Source organism: Dermacentor silvarum, chromosome 7 (assembly GCF_013339745.2).
Source record: "Dermacentor silvarum isolate Dsil-2018 chromosome 7, BIME_Dsil_1.4, whole genome shotgun sequence".
NCBI classification, from domain to species: Eukaryota; Metazoa; Arthropoda; class Arachnida; order Ixodida; family Ixodidae; genus Dermacentor; species Dermacentor silvarum.
The window spans coordinates 78671022-78680230 of record NC_051160.1 but is presented as its reverse complement, the minus strand read 5'-3'; the positions used below and the strand labels follow the sequence as shown (position 1 = coordinate 78680230).

At 42.3% G+C, this 9209-nt stretch overlaps 1 long non-coding RNA gene across 1 annotated transcript; it reads right to left on the bottom strand.

Moving 5' to 3' along the window:
• Nucleotides 1-1539: 1539 nt before the first annotated feature.
• On the bottom strand, nucleotides 1540-8603 carry LOC125946518 (uncharacterized). Its single transcript, XR_007467638.1, has 2 exons — nucleotides 8508-8603; nucleotides 1540-1701 (listed from the first exon to the last, which is right to left on the bottom strand). It is a non-coding gene; the product is annotated as an uncharacterized LOC125946518 (long non-coding RNA).
• Between the last annotated feature and the right edge of the window lie 606 nt (nucleotides 8604-9209).

Here is a 9209-nt window from a genome sequence, read left to right as displayed (position 1 = left end):
TGCCGCATGACGCAAGTCTCAGCGTTCGCATGCACTGGCGCCCCATGCATTTCGGAAGTCAGGCTCAGGGTGGCGCTTTATTACGCCGACTGCTGCTATGGAAGCACGAAGGAGAATCCCGATCCAGTACATGCCTCATACATAAGTAGTTTCATTGGTAACAAAATGGCTGTGCGGCGTTACTGACCTGGCAGCCCAGCAGGCACCATGCCACTCCCAAATTGGCAAGGCATGATTAACGCGTCACACTCAGTCGGCGCAAGGCGATCCACTGTTGCGCAGTAGGAGTGACAAACTTTTTGTGCGAGCAATGCGACTTGGCAGTGCAGGCAGTTTCCGGGAAGCGGCAACTGTAGCGTACGTGGAAGGGAGTGACGTAACTGCACTTTCGTATGTAAAAGAAGAACCCGCCTATTAACCGATTTGTGTTGTGACACTGCTGTTGGAATGTCAGGTATAGTGAGGACACCTGAAGAGTAGCGTGCGTACGAGGTGCCGCGAAAGTGTGGTTAAATGCATTTCTCTTCTCTCTGATCAACTGTTTCTAGGTGTACAAAATAGCAGTGCAAACAAAGTCGCAGGCCGTTGAAACGTCTTAGGCTAATAATTATGTTTAGTTTGCAAGAGTGCCGAAACATATTATCGCCCCCAGGCTTAAGAACAGGGAAACCCTTCGCCAGCAATTTAGCCATACAAACTTCCAGAAATACTTTTTTGTTTCCTTAGGCTATTTTTAATACAAAACTACCTGACGCATCTGGTAAAACTATTCCACACTGGAATATCTTACCGAATATATTGTTACGCTATAACGAAGGACGGTGCAGCCACTGCGGAGCTCCGTGGCGAGGATGGGGAACGGCACTCTCCACCAAAATGTGACGCGAACGAAGGAATATGCACTAGACACTATTTACAATGTATATTTACAAAAATCAAATGCAGCGGGTGCTAGTTCAGCCGACAGCTCGAGAGAAAGCAACAGTTCGTCTTCTTCGTCGAGGCGCCCGCGCGAATCGTCCACAAGAAACCCGCAATATGCATGTAGCAATGTAAAGAATATCAACTATTTCTAGTTTTGTGCATTTCGTTATGTTTCTTTGTTTATAGTTGTTTTAAATATTGTCAAAATTTAGTCTTTTGTCATTGCTGAGCTAATCATTGCGTACCGCACTCAAGCAGGGGTACAAAAAGATACTGCTGCATCAGCAGATAAAATAAATACCTTATTTAATAAAGAGACCTTCGCAGCGTGACACAGCACACTTATGTAAGCCATGCGAGACAAATGTTACAACCCATATATAACTTACATAGCCGAAGAAGTGTTACATATAGACATACTTCGGACAGGTTGAGTGCACGACTTGGTTCTATGAGCGGCTTAAGTAATAGCTACGATGTTGCAGATGCTTCCGCGAGGAAGTTCTGGGATTTTCAACAAAAACATACTCCTCGTAGGCTGCAACTGCTGCGCTCTGGTGCCGTGGTCAGTAAAAGCCCAAGGAACTTGTTTTGGGTATGTTTTCATGTTACTCCTTTAATAGGTTTGGCGAAGGAATATGCATTGGCATTGAGAAGTATAGTTAAAGGTTATATTTTGAGTGTGAGAATAGTCTCGGAAATGATTCAAGCATTCTTCATCTGGTCCTCTTAGCAATGAGGTGTTTCTTAATCTCATTTCAAACCAAACATCAGGATCTGAAATCAGAAAACAAGAGTGCACGAAGGAATAAAATTATTACGGAAATAATCTCACACGTATCTGATGATTATCTCCGCCGAGTATTCCTTCGTATGAGAAGACCGTAACGACGTATTGTACTTAACCGGCTTCCGAGAGCTTTCCTGTGTACTAATTTGATTCGCTCAAAATATGGCGTGAGTTCAGGTCACTGATGCAATACCCAAAATAAAAATATTGCAGCAATCATAAACATGATCATGACTGTAGATGTAATAAACGCAAGCCTCTTATTTATTCAAAAGCATAATGTTGCCACCAGGCCGCTGGCTATAAAGTTAGCAGCTCCTCTACAGAAAAGGTATTATTCGATTAAAATATTAAAAAAATATATATGGTATCCCGCTCCAGATCTAAATCAACCCATGATTCATAGGGCAATACAAAATAAGCAACTGCGACCATGTTTAATTATCTCTTCAGTTACGACATTTCGCACTTGTCAAGAAGTTCGGAAAGCGGTACTAAACTCGTGCAAACAGAAGATATGAAGTCACAAAAAATTATTGAAGTATAAGTGATAAACCAAGCAATGACCGTGCAGATAGATTTTCTATGTTTTACGCTAAGATTATACACCGCTTTATATACACCTTGAGAAAGACGGGACAGCTCGCCTCTTATTCCTATTGAAACTTCTCCTCCTCCTGCTTGTCAAATTCTTCGATCTAGCCCCACCTTCTGTGAGAGTCCTTAGGCCATCAGGCAAGCAAATACTAAGAAAACATGACGTCGCCAAAATCAGCCCTGTATTAAACGTCTTGTTTTTCAAGTAGGAATGATTCCTGGGAGATGACTAGCATAATTTACTGTGCAGCTTCGTACTCTTTACAGGTCAGTACAAACAACCAAACTAATGGAAAGCTCATAATTTTGTTATCGTTTTACAGCAACATATATGTTCTAATAATTAACATGAGCTCTGAAATAGTAAGGGTGTTGGAGTAGTGAACGTTTCAAATCAAACACAAATATTCCACAAAAATTAGCCGCGAATTGTAAATCGAATGCGATAAATTGCACTTTTAAAAACAGTGACATGCATTGTTTTGGTAGCGTCCTCTAATTAAAAAGTAGCCATATTGACAATATCTCTATGGCTTATTTACAGGCATAATTAAAGGCATTTGAACGTCCTGTCAACTGAGAAGCTTGTAAATGATATGGAAAGTCAACCCGCCGCGATTGCTCAGTGGTTATGATGTTGGGCTGCTCAGCACGAGGCCGCGGAATCGAATCCCGGCCACGGCGGCCACATTTCGATAGGGGCGATATTGCACGAAAACTCCCGTGCACTTTGAGGTGCACGTTAAAGAACCCCCGGTGATCCAAATTAATCGGCAGTTCGCCACTACGGCGTGCACCATATTCAGACGGTGAAAGTGGCCCGTAAAACCCATAATTTGTTTATTTTATGCGGAACATCTTAAATTTACCTGGTAAAACGTCAAAATATTAGAAAAAAAATGAAAAACAAATCAGCAGGTCACCAGTCGATGCGCACGAATTGTTGAGGTAAATAAAGGAAGTATGACACTACAGTAAGCACATTGTTCTAAAGATTTAGAAACATGTTGCAAACCAAAAATAATAAATGGCGTTTACTATTAAATGCCAAGTATGGCGGCAACTTTTTATACAGGCTTCCTAAGTGAGGAATTCATAAGGAACGAATGAAAAAAATGTACAAGTTATTCTACCGAGTTCATTTACTGATGAACTGGCGCAACATAGCGTTAAGTGCAGCTCCCCTGTAGCAGAAGCTTTTCGCAGCCACGCTCATTTCCATCGTTACCTGCCGTTTCAGACTACGGTAAGTGTTCCCTCCTTTATTCGAAATAAAGGAATATTCAGCAATTTCGAATATGGAAATCGCGAAGTAAACATGAATGGAATAGCAAAGACTACTCAATTTGTATTTGAAATTTTGAATACGCTGACACCTCTACTAGTTATTTACATGCACTCATAGGCTAGATAGTTTTCTTAAGTGTGAACAACTCAAAATGGAGCACGAAGGCAATCACATAGAAGGGCAGCACGCTTCGCTGACAAATTATTGATTTATTGTTACGGCATACAAATATCTTTATGTGCTAAAAAAACTTCCTCAAAGCATAATAAAAAAGACATATTGGGCGGTCTCGTTCAGTGTTGAATGTGATTTGGAAGTGCGTGTGGTCACATCTTAAGGAAAAGTGCCCCATTTGATTAGCAGTTACAAAAAAAATCGTGCACTTTGGAATGTTTCTGACAATGTGGTCGTAAGTCGTTTCGAATAATTTCCTTAATAATTCTGCTCTGTTAGATTTTTTTTCCTACCACCTTGCACTTGTCTTACTCATGACTCGTCTTCACTCGTTACAATAACACTCAGATATTTGTGCATTGCTTTTGTTATGTTGTCGTTATTTTGGCGAAGCCATTGTGACATCAGCCTGTTTGTCCGCCGTGCACTGTTCCACACGTTGTTGAACAGAAAAGTTCCAGCAGCGTCCCTAGATTCACTCATGCTAGTATTCGTCGCAAGCACGTAGATCAGTCACAGCAAATAGGGTGAATCAAAGCAAAAACTAATGCGTTCAAGGGAATGAGACAATGAGTAAGGAATTAACAATATTAACAATCATCAACTGCACTTTAGTTTCGCACCCGTTCCCGTAACCTGAATGGTATATACTACTGTGTACATGTATTAGTTTCCGTCGCCCCGCGAATCATGTTGTAGAGACTATATACCAAAGATTTCACAGAAACACGAAAACCCATGCAGTAAGAAACGTCCATCGTGGCTTGTTCATTTTATCCCTAAAGTATATTGCTCTATTTCATTACCTTTTCGAAATGTATACGTAGGCAAAAGAGCTCAATGCTTGTAGGCGCAGCTATTTATTTGTTTGCGAAGCAGTGAGGTCGATTGTGACAAGCGCGAAGCCGTAGGAAAAAACGGCTGCCAAATAACCCAAGAATAGAATCCCGTCATTTAATCACCCGAGGTTCACATTTCTTGAGTGAGAAATGCCTCACTCCAGTGAGGCATCTAAAGATAGGCACTAAGAGTAGGAAGAAACGCGCTGAACCGAACACCCTTCTTGATTAGCATCAGCTATTAGCCAATAGCAGCCGTGCTTTTTGGATGCTTCATTACGTAATGTAGCGTCCAGAAAAGAGTGAGGAGCAGGCTTGTGTTGAAAATACAGCGTTTGAGAGAAAGCTCACCTCGCGCTCCTCGTGCGAGCTCCATGCGCCGCGCACGACTGTAAAACTTTGCTGAAACGTTCACAGCAGCGTATGCTGTCCGCGCACTGTTTTTTTCGCCAAGCCCGAGAGGTGGCTCACGACCACTTTAACTTAATTATGGTGACTTATTTCATGAAGTTAACGCACTATGGTGAGGGTGCCCTTCACCATAGCTATAGCACTATAGTGACGGGGTAAAAGCAGTCGATGGAGAACCTCTGTAATAGTGGAGCTTTTTGTCTTGTTTCTTGGCGCCGTGGAAAAGCGTAGGGCTCTTGGTTGTGGAGTCTTCAGTGGAGTCCGGTGGTGGCATTTATGAAATTTTTGTTGCGTTGCTGCATTATAGTTTTGTTTGTTTGACTTCTGCCTTGTTTTTGTTTTTTCATATGCTTCACCACCACGCCGGACACGGATGGCCCTTGCAAGGGGAGCGAAGCGACCCGTTGCGTAGCACAGAGAGATATAGCGAGGGGCTTAGGTAGATGCTGACCGAAGAATAATGACGCTTCGCTGCGTTGTTATAGTGCCACCCCTGCGAGAAGTGTCAACCAATGCCAAGAGAATCTATAAGCATAACATGCGGTGAAACAGAAAGGCGCCCCCTCACTTTAGCAACCCTAGGATGAGGGGTCCTGTCATAATATTGTATAGATTATTATGATGGGCCTCCTCACCGTTGTCAGTGCCTTCATGAAAGAGCAAGGAAATAAATGCTTAGGGGATATTACAGGGACATTTTAAAAACATGCGCAGTCTCATCAATTGTTTCTTATTGAAAACAAGGGCAAGCTTGCGCGAACTATTTTCTTTTCAAATGTATTGAAACTCGCACAATGTGTTCTCGTGATTTAAATATATTTGGCAGAACTGAATCCTTCATTTGAAAACGTTTCGTTTCACGTGTCACTTTATTCATATGTGCGAATGAAGTCCATCATTAGGGAATACGGCCTCAGAGACGCGCGGTGATAGCAAAACTGTGCCATGCCATAGCCACCGCAAATAAACTCCGTGGTCAACACGTCAAAAACGGAAAGCGATCGGGAAAATTGTAGTAGTATAAAGTTCAATTCGATTATATTTTCCCTGAAATTGCAAAGGCACTATTTTACCGTATTCTAAGCTCTATTAAAGTATTCCTTTTTGCGCATACCATTCAAGACAGTTATTGCCACTGACGCTTCCAAATACGTAGAGAAGTGTGGAATTTAATATTTTCTGCTTTTCTTGAATGGTCGTTTCCTCTTCACCTCCGAGTCATCGTGCCGTTCTTTCTAGCAGATTTTTTTGCTGGAATTTTAGCCCTCCGTAAACTAAATTCATCAACACGTTGCACAGTGATTTTGACGTAATGTCGTTCTCTGCACTCCTCCCTCACTGCTTCTCAGAAGCAGCGAAAGCGTCCCTGAATGGTCCGGTGATTCAAATCCGACCGACTTTAACTTTCATCATATAGGCTAGATTTCGGAAACAAATGGCACCGCGTGAATTTCACGCCCCTTATTTACCAAACTCGTCAGATGGGCTGTACTTGTCCCACTATTGCAATAGCAAACCATGTCAAAAGCGAGCGCTGTCGAATTACATTTCTATATTTAAACAGAGCTGGTGTGGTTCCCTCACAGAACTATCCCACTTGCGTGGAACATGAAACAGTAGATCATTTTCTTATTGGTTGTCCAAGATATTCTTAGTTGTGAAAAGTTACTTTAGAAACACCGTTCCGCCTTCTTAGTTAATACTTAAATGTTGAAAATTTGCCAACTTTGGAGGCCTCGACCATCGTGCACAGTGACAGGAAAGTTGACGATGCCATTCAGGATTTTACTGCAGGGTCACAAAGATTTCGACTGTAAAATCAGAACTTAAAGTACCTTTGTTTTCTACAAAATTGCTTAGATTAGCAGCATTTTTGTTTTCATGTACTTCTGCATTCAATTAAACCTATAAGATATAATCTATAATTATTTCTCATAATTATTCACAAATTTGGGTCGTATTATTTTTGTTTCTCATAGTTATATCGAACTATCTGGTTATTTTCCCATTCCCCAGAGTGGGTATGAGTCAGTAACATCTACGCCTAGGCTCTACATCTGTTGTAAGATAGCTAGACGTGATTCAATGAGTTATGGCACTCCTCACAAAACTATATGTAAGCATGGAAGTAATCCCGGTTTCACAGCGTCTACCGGTTAACAATGTCATCGCATGCCTACGTGAGAGCTAGGCTTAGAGTGATAAGAAACTAGATAGACCCCAGTTTTCTCGGCGCCCGTAACTGGGAACGATACATGCGATAATTAGGAATAAAAGCAAGCCATCGCAGACTTGAGTACTTCTCAGTAAACTAGGTAAAGCTGCAATAATCCCCTACTAGAATGGTGGCAGCCATCACAGTGCAAAACGAAACCTCAGTTTTCGCGGAAGCCAGAAGGCGGAAGTACAATAACTTTTTTTCTTTTTCTTTCTGAATTTTTACGTTCCAAAACCAGTTCTGGCTATGAAGCACGCCATAGTGGAGGGCTCCGGGTTAATTTTGACGACATCGGGTTCTATAACGGGCACTACAATGCAACCAGACAGTCGTTTTGGCATTAAGCCTCCATCGAAATGCAGCGGCCGCGGCCGGGATTCGATCCCGCGACCCCGTATTCAGCAGCGCAACGCCTTAGCCATTGAGCCACCGCGGTGGGTACAATAACTTTTTTTAGAAATCACTAAATATTGTAGCACTTCCGGAGCGACGCATGGCCGGCACGGCGCCGTTTCGTTCTGAAACGGCGCGTTTATCAAACGTTTGGGTGGCGCGATACATGTATGGCCGTAGCAACTTCGGACTTCTTTCCGCAGTCGTATGACCGTGCGACCACGCTGCATTCTATTTGTGCCTTTGACGAAGCTAGCTACTTTTACGAATCTTACAGCGTAATTTATTTATATGTAGCTAAAATAAAGCTAGTATCAGTCAAATCAAGGCGTAGTCTTTTTATGTCGCTTTACTTGGCGTTTTTCTGGGTATTCTTCCCGTACAAAAGTATTTGTAGCCTGGAAATGCCGGCAAAACATTCACATGATGCATAAAACAAACCATTGTAGACTGAATACCTAAATTCTTGATTGAGCTTGTAAATATTCCAAGAGATTACTCTATTTTCATTTGTTGGACGCAAGACGGAGAACTCAGTAAACGAACGTTTAAATTTATCCTTTGCCTTGTTGTCATACTGATAGCATTGGTTATTATTATCCATAATGATATTGAAACATCATTTAAAATTTTAATTATCCTCCCTTTTTTGTGAACTTTTAAATTCTTTCAAATATTATTTTGCACTCAAGACACGGGGACATGTGCTGTCCCCCTAGTATAAACTGACAAAGTATGCTTACCATCCCGCCCTGGTCCAATAAAAGTCAGTATTTTATGAGAAATATGATTAATGTTGATGGCTAGAGACAACAATGGCTGTGCATGCGGGGGGCTATACAGCAGTGCCCGAGATAGCGTATGCATACATACCAGTGTAATCACGGTCGAAATTTATGTAAAACACTCCACATTCGTTGTCTTTACTTTGGTATACTAATGTCTCGTAAGGGGTCAAAACGCCTAAAAGCAGAAAGAAAAAGGGCGATGATTAAATATTTGGGATTGCGCGAGAGCAGGGTTATTTATTGCCGTCAGTGCCTACAGTTGATAATACCCTGATATTGCTGATATGTCTACGAACATCCCGGCTCGTAAATAAGTTTAAGACAGTCGCGATGGTACCACAGATTTCTTAATCAACATGCTGCTTTATTGAATCTCTTCCTCGACGTAAAGCTCTTCCTTGACGTGATTAGCAGTTGCCTTCACAAAGGCATACTCTACATGAATTGGAGGGACCGGCAGTGCGGCATGCGAGGACTGCGGCACCGAAGAAACTATTGACCACCTCCTGTGCCACTGTCGGCGATATGCCTCAGAAAGAGAAAACTTGCTAAATGCGCTACAAAAACTGGACAATCGGCCGCTTTCCGTGCAGGTGCTGCTAGAACACCGCCCCCATTGCTCGTCGGCGCACAAAGTGTTGAAGACACTTTTGTGCTTCTTGGGGACGACGGCCCTTGTGCGAACCTCTTTCACGGATAGTGCAATAGCACACGCGTTAGCGAATTCACCGCTAATTTCCTTCCCTCCTGTCTCTCCCTGCCGTCCTGGTGTTTCCCTTTCACATTC